The sequence below is a fragment of the Dromaius novaehollandiae genome, chromosome Z (genome assembly GCF_036370855.1).
Source record: "Dromaius novaehollandiae isolate bDroNov1 chromosome Z, bDroNov1.hap1, whole genome shotgun sequence".
Lineage (NCBI taxonomy): Eukaryota > Metazoa > Chordata > Aves > Casuariiformes > Dromaiidae > Dromaius > Dromaius novaehollandiae.
The window spans coordinates 34912946-34930225 of record NC_088132.1 but is presented as its reverse complement, the minus strand read 5'-3'; the positions used below and the strand labels follow the sequence as shown (position 1 = coordinate 34930225).

Sequence of the window (17280 nt, the reverse complement as noted above, 5' to 3'; positions counted from 1 at the left end):
AAGAAATAGAGTGGTTTCTATTTTTTCTTTAAAAAGTATCTATACTGAAACTTGGATTTGGACAGAAAAGTTCAAATGCTGGACATCAATCTGATCAATTAGGGAAAGACAGTTCCCCCACAGAGGGCTCGGAAAAGACTCGGTCGAGAAAGGAAGCGAGAGCTCTGTAGGGATGCTGCTGCGGGAAACGCAAGCCAGAGCTCATTACTGAATGTCAAGCCTTGAGCCCACTGGTAAACAGCCAACTGCTAGTTGCAATATAAGTTCCCTAGTAATAAACTAGGACTTAATTAAATACAACTGGCTGAAACTCTAAATCTGAGCTAGCTGAAACCTTTAAAGTTTCAGCTTTTTAAAATAATAATAATAATTAAAAAAAACAACATAGAACTTTACAACCCAGATAAAAATTCATGGACACTGTCAACTTTCAACTCTCTCGTGCTTATCTAAACCCTGTGGCAAGTAAGGCTGTTTTCCAGTGAGGGTTTCCAACTGACATTGTAATTTGGGGTTTTCAACTGCATTGGTTAAAATAATATTACATTGACTTTTATTAAATTTGGCAGCCATGGCAAGCTCCCTAAATTAATACAAACCATGTGCTTGGAGAAAGTAGCTCTTAAATAAAAGAAGGGGAAAAAAAAGTTATAGACTAGTGTTTAAGTAGAATAAAGCTACCTCTAAAAGTTTGACTGCTTGAATCTTTCCATTTGGCTGACAGCAACCACTTTTTATAAAGACAATGAACAACATGAGTCATGTTGAGGCATGTTCATATTACTAAACATGAAAAATTGAAATTCCAGTGCATTTGATACGTAGTTATTAAATAGTTTAGGAAATCTGGATACAAGTAGAAATGGCTAAGTGACTGTGTATGTAGCCAACTAGCATCTGTGTGCAAAGTTTTGAACAGGTATCCTCCTGAGAAAGCTTAACAGTCTCAAGGGCTGTCTGGCCAGGTGGCTCATCTGAACCAAACAGACAGCTATGGCTCTTAGTCAAATATTCAAACAACATCCAAACCTTGTTGTACTTTGTGTATTCTTACCCTGCCGCATTCAGGATCTCTGTTCCTGGAGATCAGACAGAAAGGATAAAATGGGATCTCTTCAAAGCCAACCAGCTGGAGAAAGTGTAGTTGTTAGTGAATGATCTTGAAGAACCAAATGTATTTTTTTCCAAAAATGAACTAGCTGTGGTAGAAGCAAGCACAAAACCCTTCAAATAGGGCCTTTATGCCCATCACTTGTCCTTATTATCCAGAGTTACTTTCCATAAACACTTCACCTGCCAAATTCTATCCTTTACTTCCTTGGTCCAGCTGCTGGTGACTTTTACAGCACTTCCATTAGGAAATAAGAAGTACATGGAAGCAGAGTACCAGAGAGTAATAATTCAGGCAACAACAGATATCACTAATTGGCAGTAAGTCCATAAAACTGTCACTGCGAATGAGCAAAGGCAATGAGAACAGTTGGGCTGTTGGAAAATGAGGATGCTGCATGTTGTTACAGGGTGAGAGGCACCTGGGAGAGGAAAGCTGGTATGACCATTTAGGATGGGAAAGATTTGAAGATATAATTGAACCACATCTCACACGTGTGTAAACATGTGACTATAAGGTTTGGTTTAAAATTTCTGCATGAGGAAGGAAAGGAGAAACAGCTTAACTAACCCTTTGACAGCCTTCCAGGATTCAGCTACAAGTATCAATAATGCAGAGCAAGATTCAAGTAAGCTTCACATCTATTGCAGTCAGTAAGACTAGGAGTCAACTCTCTAGTAAAACCTCCCTTGTCCAAAAGGGGCAGCAAAAACTGCAGGCAGCTAATTTCTCACAGGTTCTTACCCCTCTCAGGTGGTTCAAGCTATTTGTCCTTCTGCCTTTTGCTTCAGGAATGAATTGCAATATTTCTTGAAATAACCACCATGAAGTGCACTTAGCTTTTTTTATTGCTTAGCTAATGACTGAGGCAAAACCTAGCTCTAAAACTGTCTTTCCAAATTCTCAGACAGTCCTGCTATTTCCAAGGAACTGCAATGTAAGACCTGAGAAATCTTTTTTCTGAGAAGGCGAGCATTATGTTTAAAAAAATTGCTTTGCTTTTACAATGACAAGTGTTTACTCTCCTTCATGATGGAATTCATTTAGCACAGTCTTAGCTTATTGTGTAGCACAACTCGGAGCCAAAGTAAACAGAGATGTATTATTCTAGAGACCGAATCAACAAGACGAGGAATGCACGTTTGAGATTTGTCGTTATGAGGAAACTGAGAGTTATGTTTGTCTTCTCTCCCTCTGCTAATGGGCAGAGCAGTTCCCTGTATTTGTTGCCCTATGGCAGTCCAGGAGGAGGCTAACACAGATTGCTCTTCCTCTTCCCAAGTCTTAGACTGGTCACATATTGCTTTTCTGCATCCCCAATCCCCGCAAGCAGTTTACATGGGACCAGCGAGGTTATAGCGTTGGGGCTCTGTGAAGGATGTATGCCAAGAAAAGATTCTTCTCCTTTGCCTCCCCCTTCCTGCCCCAAGAGGTTAAATCCATCAGTCCTTGGTGATTTTTGAAGCAGTTATAAAGAAGGTAACTCTGGGTTAGGAATGTGATGCCAGCACTCTTCAGATACTTCACTTCATTTTGACATTTACAAATATCCAACACCTATTTTTAAATTACATCTGTCTACTGATTCACAGGTTGGACTAACACCCTGCTCAGGAATGGAGGAGATATCAAAGATAACTGGCTGAGAGGATGAACCACACCACAGCTGCAGCTGATGTTTAAGCAGACTAATCAAGGACATGTACCTTTGCCTGAGTTATATTAACATGTATTTCATTTAAATAGGGGTGGATGAACTATAGGGAAAGTGCATTTGTATAGACGGGAAGCCTCTTCCCTTAGATAGTATGATCTTTCCTAGGAAGTGACCTCAAATTAAAACCACATTCTTCAGGAATAGTTTCGAGTCAGTAGTACTCTACTGCTTCAGGTGTGATACTATAGATTTTCTCTTGTATATGCCTTCTCCCGTGCTTCTCCCCTTTTCTTTACTGCATCTTTTGGTAGAGACAGCTCACAGCCCACTTGCTGGGTCTGACTTCTATCAATTCTTCTGTTACAACAGCCACTTGAACAGAGTATCTGTGTATGAGATTTAGGAGTCCAGCCTTTCGGTGGCTGGGAATTTCTTTTCTGATTCACAGTCCCATGCACAGATGAGCTTAAAGATATTTTATATGCACAGTCTCCCAGAAAGTCACTCTCTGCAGACAAAGGCTTATTATAGTTTAATTGACTTTCTGTCAAATTGTGTTAAAGTGTTTATTGAAAGTAATCCATATAACACTTGTATGAGATTAATTTCTGGTTGTAAGACCTAAGCTCATTCAAAGGGAATCTGAAGCTCTGTGCTTCATCACACAAAGTGGACGTGCTTTGCCAAGAATGGAAACATTCTCCATTTTTGTCATTATATACTATATACAGTGCACGAAACCAAAATCCTGGCCTCGTTCCCACCCATGTTGCTTAAACATCAATACAGGCACTAGGTTCACAGCTTTGTATTTAGGGAGAATGCAGTATTTTTCCACTTAAAAAATGAGCATATGAAGCCATCAACCCCTACTGCTTCAATTTTCATTTATGAGAGTTTGTAGTAACAAAATCATTCTTTGTAAAGATTCTTTCTCCTGATTTGACTGAGGAAGCTGGAAAGCAGGTTATTTTTTTCCACAGGATGCTAATCTGCTTTCTTTTGCAGTGGAGCACCAGCTCACGTGATCCTGAGGATTGCCTCTAAAACAAGAACCTTTAGATTGAACTGTAAAAATCTAGCATTATACTTCAATATTTTCCTTGTCTGATTCCTTATATGCAAAACAGAAGCCAAGAAGCCAGTCCAGTTGTCCAGTGTCAAAGAGGAGCTTCAGTCTATTAAAAGGTGACACATCAATGTGAACGGCCAGTTTATATTTGCAAGTTAAGGGGGTTTTACAAACTGTGTACACTGACACCTCAAGATTGTCTGATATTTGGTGGAAACTGCATTACGTGAGAGAGGCGCGGGGGACTTTTGTTGTACGTAGCGGATTACCTGATATAGTGTGGTCATCTTTCGAGGTTTTTAAGCTGATTCTTCTTCAGAGCAACAAAGTTGTTTTCCCACCAGCAAGCAGAATGGCAGGGGGCAGAGGCAGAAGAAAGACCTGAATTCCCACCAGGGATTTTCTTGCCACAGGCAGGTTCAGGAGGGAGCCATTTCTTGCCTGCTGGTTTCACTATGTAGTAACTTTAAAGTGGTTTTAGTTCGATCAGGACTTCCTATGCCCTCTTTCCTTTTTCTACTCTTCAAGCTTCCTTGTGTGCTAAGCAGAGTATGAAACTGCCAGTGAAATCATTTATCTTTTGAATCCAAAGTATTAAAATGGTTTCCAAACTTGGCAACATCAGTTGGTGCAGTCTTAGCATCAAGTGAAGGAAAGGTGAAGGAGACGAGTTCAGGGCTGCACACAGAATACAGTTTGTATTAAGTATCTGAAGTTGGGGAATGCATGATGTAACCTCCACAAGTGCTAATCCCTTACTTTTCGTTGAGGCTGGACATTTGCAGGTTTTAATTGACGCTTATTCCTGGATTGCATGGCAGGGATGAATAAGTAGACATGATATGAAAGCAGCAGTAGAAATTGCTTTTTCCTGCATGTTTCTTAGCTAGAGAAGACAGTAGCTAACTGCCCTGATTTACTCCTGGGAAGCCTAAAGAGACTTGTAGAAAAAGCAAAGTGAAGAGAAAAGGAAAATCTAAGTAAAATTGGCCCAGCTGAGCTCATGAGCACAAAATGCTGCAAAATATTGAAGGCTTAAGTGTTAGGGTGAAAGCCTGCAGGACTCCCAGGTTGAGATCTGGAGAGGAACATCGCTCTTTTAATTCTCCTTTCACTGGCATATATACAAAGTAAAATAAACTCTCACCTTAAGTTTCTGGAAGAAGAGGCTGCTGTAAAGTAACAGGAGATCTGTATCAGATCTACAGAATGCTGCGAATATGAACCTATTATTTTCTATTGAAAGTAAGCAGTTTATGAACAGTTTTACTGGAAATAACTTAAAATACAGTCGGAAGCCAGACTCCCAGCTTTCACTGTTGAAGCTATTAATACCGGGGAGAAAACATTCCACACGAGTCTTGCAACAAAGGTGGAATACTTTCACACCGTATTAGAGAGATAGGTTCAAAGATTTGACATTTTACAATGTTTATGCATCATTTCCTGCATATTATAGTTCTGTGATGAAATGTATACTTAAAATGTCAAAAAGTATAAATATATGGGAGTAGAGGCACACACCATGCATTTTCTTTGTTGGTGTTAAAGATTGAACATGAGATCACTACTGAAAATGCTATTAGGCTATTTTTTAGCATGTTATTCAAGAGGAAAAGAAAAGCCAAGCCTTTTACATAATCAGACTACATCTTCTGTAATGTTCACCAGTGGAAAGAAGTTAGCATCTAGGACTTTGGGGAACCACAAGATGCACATAGGTTTTTACAAACCAGAAATAGTTTTGAATCAAAGATCTAAAAATTTTATTTTAATCTTTGTAGCTATCAGACAACATACATTGTCAGCTAGGCTTTCTATATTTTCAGGTGAGAATTAGACACAAGAAATCTAAGAGCAGTGTAAAAACTGAACACTGGTTTAAATGCTATTCCCTGGTTAAGTTGAAAGCGTAATGATGAAAATGTTGAATCCATAAAAACTGAATATTATGATTAAAAAGGGAGGAAAAAATCTCAAAGACATGAATCTGATATCGGTATAACAATTCTGTGTATAATTGCGGGGAGGGGAAGTCACGCAAACCCAGCTAGTAAATGAGGCATGGATGGAAGAAAATATAGGATAATGTGGTTCAACCCCCCATAGCTGTTTTTAATTGCTCCATAATACTGCAAAATAATGATATGGTGTTTTTTTACAACATACCTGTGTAATTGTACAGTTCGTATCTCAATGCTGTCATTGCATTGAAATTATCAATATTGGTCATTTGTATGAAGAATTATACTATGGCTCTACATACAAACTGAACGCACATGTAAAATGTGCATAAAATTTGAGCACCTAAGGTGAGCACTGACAGTTTCTTATACCATCATTAAATGACAGTTTCACTTCTATGCAAATTAAGTCCATGGACCTGAAAAAAGGGGCGCATTAGCATAGGTATTTTTTAAACCCACTGCCTGCATAAATTATGTAACTAACATCCTGCCAGGCCTGCAAATTTAATGAGGTTCCCCATTGCTCTAAAAAGAATTAGCTAATTTTGTAATGATGACTGATTCACAGATTCAGAAAGGACCTTTATAGACGTGTAACCTGGCAGCCTACATAAGCACAAGCCATAAAAATTCCATGCATTAATTTTTGCATCAGAGTTAGTAGACAGTTTAACAGATCTTCTTTTATAAAGAAGATGCCCAGTCTTAATGTTAACATTGTTAAATCTTCATGAGGTAGCTGCCTGCCTATGAAGTCTATGTGAATGTGTTGAGAGATTTTTTCAGGGAGAGGGAGCACAAATATAAGGATTGACCCAATCAAGTCCTTGAATAAAACCTATTCTTGGAAGAATTTAATGTATTTTGGACCAATTTGTCCTTCTGTTGCATCAGTCAGCAGCACTGAAGTGTTCTAACTGAGGCAAAAATACATCCCATTACTTCCATCTTTTTTTATACATTTGCACCAGGCAACTAAAACTATTCCACTTGGGCAAGAATTCTCTCACTTTGTTTACACTTTACCACAAATACTACAGTTAAAAAAAAAAAAAGAAAGAAAAAAGGCAAGCAGGCAGCAGGCCAGCTTCCCATCTATTAAAACACTGCTTATGTGGAATGGCTCCACTGCAGCTGACAGAACCCTTCTGAGGCCATGGACCTCAGTTTTTAAGAGAAGGGGAAGCCTCAAGTCACCAGAGTCAGGTTTGTATATTGTCAATTAAAATAACCAACGTTTTGCTTGGGTATTCACAAAAAAAGACCAAAAAAAAAAAAAAAAAAGAGGAACATGGATGAGCTCAGTAGCTGCATGGCCTCTCCTGCCTCCCACCATAATTTCTGGGTAGCCTATGTCACTTTCTACAGCTAAGTTGCAATTTAGGGAAATATCTCAGCATTAAAAATGCTGAGTTGTCTTTGAGGCAGGGTTATAACATAACAGTGACAGAATTTGGGAATAACTCGATGTAGCCATTTAACCCAGCATTTCATGTGGTTTGGCTAAGATGTATAGGGAATCAAATACATGCAAGAGCAGCCAGCCTTGCTCTTTGCAGTCCTTTAGGCTGCGGATTGTGTGCTACACAGTATTTACAATACTATGCATTGCCTGGTGGGAAAGGACGTGTGTGGTTTAGCTAATAATTCTGACCTCATTCTGTGTAGGAGAAGAGTTTGACTCACCAGTACAAGCTGAACACAAGGCGTTCAAGAGTGAGATGGTGTGTGTTTTACTAGGAATTTTGAGATTTCACAGTACTCTGGAATATTTTGTCAACTCTATGTAACAACTGTTTGTGAAAATGGACACAGGTAACACTTATCCACAGTTTTTAATCAAAATCTCAGAGGGACGGAGGCTAATTAATTGCTGCTGCAAGACAAGATTCAACTTCGGCTTAGTATCCTTTCAAAACCAACATAGGATGGAAGGCTGCCAAACAAAACACATGTATTTGGCACCCAAGAAAGGAGGAGGTCCTTCAAGTTAACAACACAGTAAAACCACACTTTTGATAGTTTCTCAAAGGAATAGGGTGGTAAAGGATGCAATGATGTTCCTACTTTCCGTTAGTCTTTTCTGTAATCGCTGATAAGCTACTAAAAGCGAGGATGGCAACCAAAACTAATCAATTCTTATTTTGTCTGATGAGCATCAAGGGTCCAGAATGTCTTCAAGCTCACTCTGTCTTTCAAAAGGGTTTTAGAGCCTAATTTAACGTTAAAATCTGATTTTGGACCAGACACTTCTAACAAAACAAAACCCAGAAATGTGAATCCTAATCCAGGACTTCCTACACCCAGCATTAGACAATGCTCATGACCCTCCTTGTGCTATCTTTTGGCTTCATAAAATAATTTTTCCCCTTGCTCAGCAACAGGCAAGGGGGAAGAGGAATACCGTCTCCAGTACACCCAAAAGTCTCGTCCTGGTTATTTTGATTTTCTGGGAGTTAGAGAGATGGATCTGATCCTGAATCTCTTTTTGATGAGTGCTTTCACTAGTACCCTATTCCAGCAGCAGCAGGCATCACATCCCAGAGCAACTCACCTGCTTTTTAGACAGTGGGAATCATTTTCCTCACTGGCAGCTACGGTGTGTGTCCTGGTTTCGTGTGTCCTCCCTGTCAGGGTGCGTTGCAGTGCTGGGTTTTGCATGTGCCCTGTCTGTGCTTAGCACAGGATGGGGAAAGTAAGACTAGGAAGGGTTTTTCTGAGGATTAGAAAGTTCTGGTAGGGACAGACCCCACTATTTGCAAGGTAGAAGCCACTTCTGCACTGAGGTGGGCTGACCCTGCATTTTGCTGTAAGCCCCCAACATCATGCACTGAATATTCTCAGAGCAGGCGTACCAAGCCAGGCTTCCCCGTTCACCTCAACAGCACCTGAGCTGTTTGGACTGGTGCATTTTCTGAATGCATGTTCTAGTTTTAAAGTTCCCTGTGCCCTAAGGGTAGAAGCATCCAAATGAGGTCACCTTTTCACTCACACTACACTCTAATGGAGACGGCACTGGGTTTTAGTGCCAATGATGTTTAAGGCTTGCTTTAGATGCAGTAATGGGCCAGAGCACCTAGCCAGGCATTCTCCGAGATGAACTGGAGGTCTGAAATATCCTAGCAAGTGAGCTCATTATTAAGAAAATGGGGAACTCTTTCCTTTTTCCTAGATCTGTGTAAATGAATTGTCATCATACATCATTAATACTGCGTAAGTGTAAATCAAAAGCAATAACTGTCCATTAGGGCCAGGCTTTTTACAGGGGCCTAAAAGCAAATTTACAGTGACCTTTCCCCAAGCATCTGTATAGGATTTGCCCTTTGCCAATGGTCTCTTCTGGAACCAGTTACTAAAGTAAGGCAAAGCAGAGCTGGCCCTGGGACATGCTTAGGTAAGAGAGGAGAGGGAAAAAGAAACCTTTTTCAACCTTTAAAGTCATGACTGAAACCCAGTAGGCACAAGACTTTTTGTTTCATGTAATCGCTCTTGCTGTGCATCTAAAAATCTAATGAATTTCTTTTAAAAACCACCATTATACAATACTAAGTACTGTAAATTATGTGTTTAACAAGTGACGAATGGAGCAAACAGGTTATATAGACATTACACTGGAAGTGTTTGAAAGGAAGTTCACAGTGCTTTTTAAATGTCTTATCAATTTAATAAAAAGTCTTCTATTAGCTTCAAAAGCAAAAGGCCACAACTTCCAAGCAGTTCACTAGCTTTGTGCAAGGTACCTAATAGCTTCAATGCTATGCAATTTTTTAAGTCTAAGGTAGAAAACAAAACAACGGCCTAAATTCTATTTTCAAGGAAAACTGGATATAGTTTTAAGCTCACAGAAATGGGGTGGGGGGGAATACCAAAACAGTGTGAATGAAAGTGTGCTAGGAATATAGTTGCCAGCAGTGGCAGGTAATATTATTTATCTGACTTTATTTGAATTTGTCCTGCAACGGAAACATTTTGGGGTATTTTCTAGAAATCCTGCTGTTAATCTTTGAAAAATGTTGCAAAAATGTGTTAGTAGGTCAGATAAACAAAACTGTCTCAGCTACTATTTTCTTTTTATATTCCCTTAATGCTAAGAAAGTTTGCGGAAAAATGTGGGTTTTTCCACTTCTCTCACTTAATGCAGGTGGTCCTATTTCAATGTCCATAAGCATCTATTATGTAAAGACAGAAAAATGGTCTTTCCTGTACAAGCTCTTCTATGCAGATATTTAAATTACATGTTCCATGTTAAATATCTATGCTGCTGCTTTGGCATGTGAGCTCCTCACAGTCATATTACCCTGTGCGGTAAAACTTTGCCCTACCTACAAGAAGTATGTAGCTGTGCCGTGAATCAAACCTTGAGCTCTCAAGTCTCAGGCTAACGCCTTGACTGCCACACGGGAATTAAAAGCAGTGTTACATATGTGACAGGCCTTTTTCTATCTAGCATCAACAAACGGTAGAAAAAAATCACATGACCAGTGCTGTAACAAGGTACCTGCACTAGAAGTATGCCGACATGCATCCTTATTCCCTGGGCTTGAAGGCTGACGGCCCTTGGGAGGGACAAGAAAGGCTAGGTTCCTTACTGAAGCTTTTCCTGGATTCTTCCTTGATTTAAGAAATATACCCAGTTAACAACTTTCTACCACTACAGTGAATTTGCATAAATCATATAAAGTAAAGTTCTGATTAAATTTTATCATCTCCGACATATTTTTCCTAGTTAATCTGTTCCAACTGGTTATATATAAATATATTGCGTGGCCGATATGCTTTCGCAGTTTGGCGTTTTAACAGTAGAAATGCCTCAAGATCCTCGTTATCCTAATACTAGCTACTGTTTGAGGGTATTCTTAAAAACTATTGCTCTATGAAGAAAATCAGGGTTATCCTTCTTTAACTGCTGTATCAGGAGGCCCATAGGATACTGTTTCATGCTGTGTAACCATATGTCCTAGGACAGGAGCACAAAGCCAACACTATGTCAAATTCCTTGAAATTCCTTGCACGTAAGCAACCAAGTGCTGCAAAAATAGGAATGCTAGAAAGAATCAGAAATCCTTCCAGGCAGTTTTCAGCTGGAACTAGGTCACCAAATGATAGTTCTTGATTAACATTCAAAAGTTTAAAATAACCCCAACTATTTTTTCCCTGAATCACAAAGATCTTTCTGGATAGTGAGAGTTGACATTACAGAAAGAAATCACACTTTCCTGTGAGAGCAGAAGTTTCAGACTGGTTACAGATCTATTTTTCCAGAATCTGTGGGTGTCTGAGCTTGGCATTTCCATTTGAAGCTCGACTCAGAAGGAAAGCTCCGCTGAGGCTGACAGATAGAAGTGTCAAACGGAGTGAAAGGAAGAGCAAAGAGAGCTCCAGCTTGCTTCAGAGCTTACTGAGGGGACCAGTTCACTTGCCATGAACTGCCGGATTTCAGTAGTTGGTGTCACTTTGCATAACAAACCTACCTTTGTCCAAGATGTACAGGTGCATATCTTTAAATGGTCAGTTAATCTAGGCTGACATTTCCCCCACCAACTGGTAGGAAATGTCTTCTGACTTCTTGAAGCCTTTAAAAAGATTGCTGTATCATGTCACCAGAAGATAATCACAAAGCTTAGCATATTAAGTTCTGTAATGTGCAAATATTAGAAAACTCAGCTTGATGGTGTAAGACTGGAGGAAGTTATGTTTTGCTTCCTTTTTCTACTGTAATATGAGAAATCAGAATTTCCCACTGTGTTGGTGGTACAGCCATAAAGAGAATTCCAGTTACATAGCCTCTAATCAGAGCATGCTGGCCTTCTTAGTCCAGCTTTCTCGTGACTAATGTGAAAAGGGGGAGGAAACGGTAGTTGCATGTATAGCAACCATAGTTAAGCCCAGTAACATGCTGCCTACTCAGCACCGCAGCACTGATTTAATTGGGGCACAAGCAAATGCTAATTTGTTAAAGAACCATTTTGGCCTACTCCACACACGCTTTTGTGCTGTCATAAGTATTTCAGGACAACAACTGGTTTCCGATGATTTAGCTACACTTAGGGCCAGCTGATAAGCTCTGGCACAAGATTAATGCAAACTGTCAGTCCCTTCTGCCATCCTTGCACTAACAGCTATATACATGGCAAGTAACTGAAGTGATAATATCTTAAACCACACCATCTAAATCCAGTTGAGGATCCTAACATAACTATGTAATGCATAAATAGTCATAAAGTTTGCTGAAGCTTGTCTCCTTCCTTTAGAAGCTTATAACGATGTGGTTCCTTAACAGGAATATGAACAGCCAGCATCCAAGCTGCTCCACTAACGCTGCTGGCAGCTTTGGAAAGGCGAGCTCACCTCCCCACCAAGCCCTTGGTGACAGCAGGGGTTGTAACTGTGAGGGGATGGTGCTGGTGCTAGGAGAATCAGATCCCAATCACAGGTGGAGGAATTGCTAGATAAGGCCAATGATACCTGCTAGGCTCAACTTCTAAGGTGTTTTACAAAGGACAACTAGGGGAGCAAGTCAAATGGAACAACAAAGCCAAGATATTTTTTGATGGTTTAGGAAGAACGCAAATGAGACATCAAGAACCCTTTGAGAAGTTGCACCTCATAAGACAAGGCTGAGCCACATCAGATGTTTTTTTGTTGCTTCCTTTCTGAACTGCTGAAGAGAGTTGCATCTCAACAATCTGCTCCATTACTTATGGTAAGCTTCAACCCTGCTTAAAATGCTATTAAGACATCATGTAAACACTATGATTTTTAAATGGCATTGATACAATTGCTATTTATCGTATAGCAGCCACTGAATTGCATCTTCCTTGGCAGCAGAGATGTGCCTTTTGTTCCCAGCTTTCCTGTTCTCCAGTAACAAGTTGATACCACAAAGGCAAGAGTAGCAATGGTATGTCTGGGAATATGGATGCTGTACAGAAGCATAAGAGAATATTTGAGTCATATAAGCTTTTATACTTGCAGGCTTCCCAGGACATGCACTAGAATTTTTTTCCCTGTCATGTATTACACATACCATCTCAATATAATTTGATGCTTCCCATGGTAGCCTCAGCCAAAACACAGAATAAGCGTATGGGCAAGAATGTGCAAGAACACATTCATCCATTTTTAAGCTTAATAAGATTAAGTGAAACGAGAGCTTCTCCTCATCCCCTGCCTGCGTAACTCACAGGTGACTAATGTTTAAACTTTAGATTTTCACAGCTTTTACTATGCATGCTACACATTACAGAAACAGCTACACAACTGAAATACAGGCTAGACCCTCTGTGTGCTCCTTAGAATCCACAAGGTCATGCCAGCTGAGATACACGAGAGATTTAAAATATTCTCTGAGATACGGATTTCTTTTAAATCTTCAGAGCTACAATTCTATCTTTATCAGAGGTTTGCGTGTTTGAGCGGACAGAACCCAGTGAAGAAACAGGAAGAGAAGAAAACTTCACTGTTGGAGTTCTTTTAAGGATGTGAAAAATATTCTGTAGTGCTTGAGCATAGGATGTTATGAGCTGTGCTCCTGCCCAAGATAACAAACTGCATGTGAAGCTCATGTACTACATGTTTAAAATAATCCCTCCCTATACATATGCAGTTTAAAAGGGACATTGCTAGAAAAGAGGGATCTAAGCAATCAAGTTAGGCTACTGCACTCTGCCAGAGTGTTAACTATTGTGGTACTGGCCACACCGACCACTTTGAACTGGGCAACTACAGCCTGAGTGATGCTGGCGTAGAGAGCACCTGCCCCTCCGCCACACTGTGCCATCTGTTCAGCTGTGCTGCGGGAACTCGTGTGCCATGGGCCTGTGAATCAGTTCAGAGACTTATCACAGCTAAAAATAATCCTGGGGAACTATGGACTTGGAGTACTGCTTTTCCCGAGAACAACTAAAAGCAAACACAAACTCCAACACACAACCTTTCTGCATCCCAGTGCCTCACTAGCCAGGGGGTGTTTTCAGGTTGCTGCTAAACACAACTTAATGGAAGGTCGAAGTAAAGGAAGGTTGATTTAAGGAAGTGAAATATCTTTTAGGAATTAGTCATAAACTAATCATGCTCTATTAGTTCATACAGCATTAACCAGGGAGGTATGTTAAAAAAGGATCAAGCTTATTTCTTCTGAATGTTCTGATTTTTCCTGAATTTTAGGTTAATATGAAGAGAGTTGGAAAGTTCCACTGAAGTCCTCAAATACTTACATTGTTTAATCATTACAGTTTCTGAAAGAAGCACTTTACAATAATCAGGACCCAAAGCCCATTTGGGACCAACAAAGAACTGTCATACACACGTAGTACGAAGTGATCGTATTTGACAGGTACTATTTTCAGGATGCTATTCCCAGCCCTTTAACATGTCTTGGTGAGCATATACTACTCTGTAGTGCAAATCTGCTCTCTAGTGGCAAAAGCTTACCACAGCAATTTGATCAAAATAATTTCATAGAAAAATTCTTACTTAATCCTGATGAAGTAAATTGAGCACTGTTTTGCAAGAGTGGGTAATAAGGGAATAAAACAGTTTAAGGAAATCAGAATTTGAGCAACTGAAACTAAGAGTAGGTAACTGTTCAGATCTACTAGTGATTCTAGTTCGTCTCCCTGTGAGTAGAGGAAAGATCTCTTGTAATATAGACTTCACTTACTTGAAATATGTTTGAGGTAGACTGGCTAATCACAAAAAGGACCTTAACAAAAAGGAGCTCATTTATTGCTGTCGTGAACCATGTGGAGTTTTATCAGGTTCAAATCAGCAAGCTAGCAAGCTTGCAAGGCCGGAATGTCAACTCCCAATGCACATGCACGTTGTTACTCGTCAGTAACATTTATTTCCCTTTTAGCTAAAAGTAACCATAGAAATAGGTGATAGCACTGCAGTTAGATCATTTTAATCATTTCCCTGTTACATCTTTCATTGCGTAAGTCTTTAAATGTTTTGTCGTTTGTAGGGCTTAAAATTCTTCAAACACAGCATATTAAGTTGGCAGCACTTACTGACAAGGAAGTGTAAGAAAAACTCAAAGTGACTATTTGTTTTTACTCACATATGTGGAAGATGTTAATGGAATTAAGCAGAGGCTTCATGGTAGAAAGACTAGGAAGAAATATTGTACAATAGAATTTACAGAGCTTAGGCATTTCACTTTGGAGTCCTGTAAGCCTTATTATTAGCTTTCAAAATCATGCTTGGGTTCAGAGATCAGCCTGAGTCGCACAACCCTTTCTAGCTATTCAGCTGCTTGGTTCTTCAGTTTCGTAATTCACAGATAAATGGGTGTTTCCTCACAAACACTGGGAAATTAAACTATGATAGCTAAATTGGCCATGACTCCCATATGTTAGTACTTGGTTGAAATATATACATGGGTCGAGAATTGAACTGCCCATTTCCAGCCCAGGATATAAGGCTACCCAAACTGGCATTATAATATGCAGAAGTTCAGCACCAGTTGCATGTGCATTTTCAGCTGAGGGCAGAGATGAGGGTGATAACCAGTTCTGCTATAATCTCCAATGTACCTGAAATTTGAGAGCATATTGACATGATAAAGTTGAGTTCTATGAGAGTGACTGCCTTAAGAAGAAATATTTGGAGTTCTCCTTATATTGATGTATGTGTATGATTTTTGGTGGATTTCTCATTTCACACTCAGAAAAAGAAAAAGATTAAGAAGAGTGGAAAAAGAGTGGGTTAACACACAAAATGAGGTTGGCCTTAATGAGAAACAGAGCCTTCTTAGAGTACACTGACTTTCTTAATTGTCAACCCTCAAATGTGGGAAGGTAAGGCAGACCCACAACTTTTGTAAGCTGTCTTTCAAGGCACTGCAGTGAAAGGTTTACACCAGTTGAAGACCTGACCCTAGATTTTCAAAAAGATGCTTCTTCAGATGTGTGAATGCATGAAGCTACATAACCTGTGTGCTTGCAGGGTGGTCCAGAACACCTATAAATAGCTAATCCTTTAGCACTCTCCCTCACCCACTACGTTTTTGCACTGCGAGAGCACACAATAGTTTCTGGTTGTGCATTAGCTCTCCTTATACTGTAACTAGGCAACAGCCCTATCTAAGAAATAGCTGATCCTTGCCCCAAACAGCTAGCAATCTCAGGGAGCAATGAGACAACAGCTGAATATAATTAACAGAGTGTGGGAGACAGACAGGCTGGTCTGCATAATAGCAGCAGTCACAGTGCAGCAGCTGCCTAACCAGCAAAAATGCTCTGGGCTGGCACTGTGTGGGGGACAGTCCTGCTGGGGGACTGTGAGGAGGCAGTGAGGTTGTTTTGTGTTTTTATGAAGCTTCTTGTTCCTTGTATTTTGCAGTATTGGCAGATTCCTACTATGACCAGGTTGCTGTATGGAGGGAATCAAAGTTCTGTGAGAATCATTGACAAAGGTATTTGGTTTTATGTACAGAAAAAAAAAGTAGCTGTGGGAAACCAGTGTCCGTGGAAGCAAACTGTGCACTCTGTGAGAACAGGGCACCTTGCTGTTCTGGCTCAGACATGCTTTAGGCAGATACTCTACAAGCTGCTGTTTGTATTTCTATCCACATTTTTATTCTGTGCCATGGAAAAAGTATCTGCAATACCAAATTCAAATTCTTCTCAGCTCAAGATCATGCTAAAATGTCAAGGGATACCAGTTCAACTGTCAGTCCACAAGCATGTATATCAGGACTGACATTAAATTCAAGACACAAGTGTTTAAAAACAACATGTAACAACTGCAAGCACCATCCATCACATTTTCTGAGACAGTCAGGTTAAATGTTTTTAGGTAAATTACTTAAGAGAAATTGAAGTTTATTTGTTATGGAATCTGTACTACAAAATAAACAGATAGTTCAGATGACTTCATTAAATTTTCTAATTGGATGTTCCAGGACAGTTACGGTTGTCAGGAAATAGATGCACCTGCTGTTTCCTGATTCTGGTTGATTTGTGTACATAAAGACAATAAGCATTTGAGGAGAAAAAAAATCTCATAATCCACTCTTATAAGTAAGACAATCTCTAGTTCAATCCCAAATTATACAAAGCCATACTTCCATTTTTTTAAGCAAAGCTAGCCATTTCTACTTGCACCCTCTCATAATGGGGTATAACTGCTTCATATCATCCCTTTTGCATGATACTACTCAAAAGCATTTGTACAGCCATGAACGATTTGCCCCAGCTAGGCCAGTCCCAAACTATCACATTACAAAGCCATTGCTTCACATCTGTAGTTTCCAATAGCAATGAGATTAGCTCTGATACTACCTGATGCTTGTAGGAAGCATTGGGTCAGATACAACTGCAGCAGTTCCAAAGGGCTCAGAAAACAGAGGTGAAGCCCATTACTGCATGGCTAACTGCAGAAATTGCTCAAAGCACTCTTAGCTAGTGTTTTGCGTGAGCTCAAAGAGAACAGGAATTACTGTGCTGCAACACAGATATGCAAACTAACC

At 39.8% G+C, this 17280-nt stretch overlaps 1 long non-coding RNA gene across 1 annotated transcript in view; it reads left to right on the top strand.

The window, feature by feature from the left end:
- The window catches only part of LOC135324699 (uncharacterized), a 36973-nt gene extending 20715 nt beyond the window's left edge, over nucleotides 1–16258 (top strand). Inside the window, exons 2-3 of the long non-coding RNA XR_010385994.1 lie at nucleotides 12367–12510; nucleotides 16152–16258. This is a non-coding gene — a long non-coding RNA (uncharacterized LOC135324699). The remainder of the gene's footprint in view (nucleotides 1–12366; nucleotides 12511–16151) is intronic.
- Nucleotides 16259–17280: the final 1022 nt, after the last annotated feature.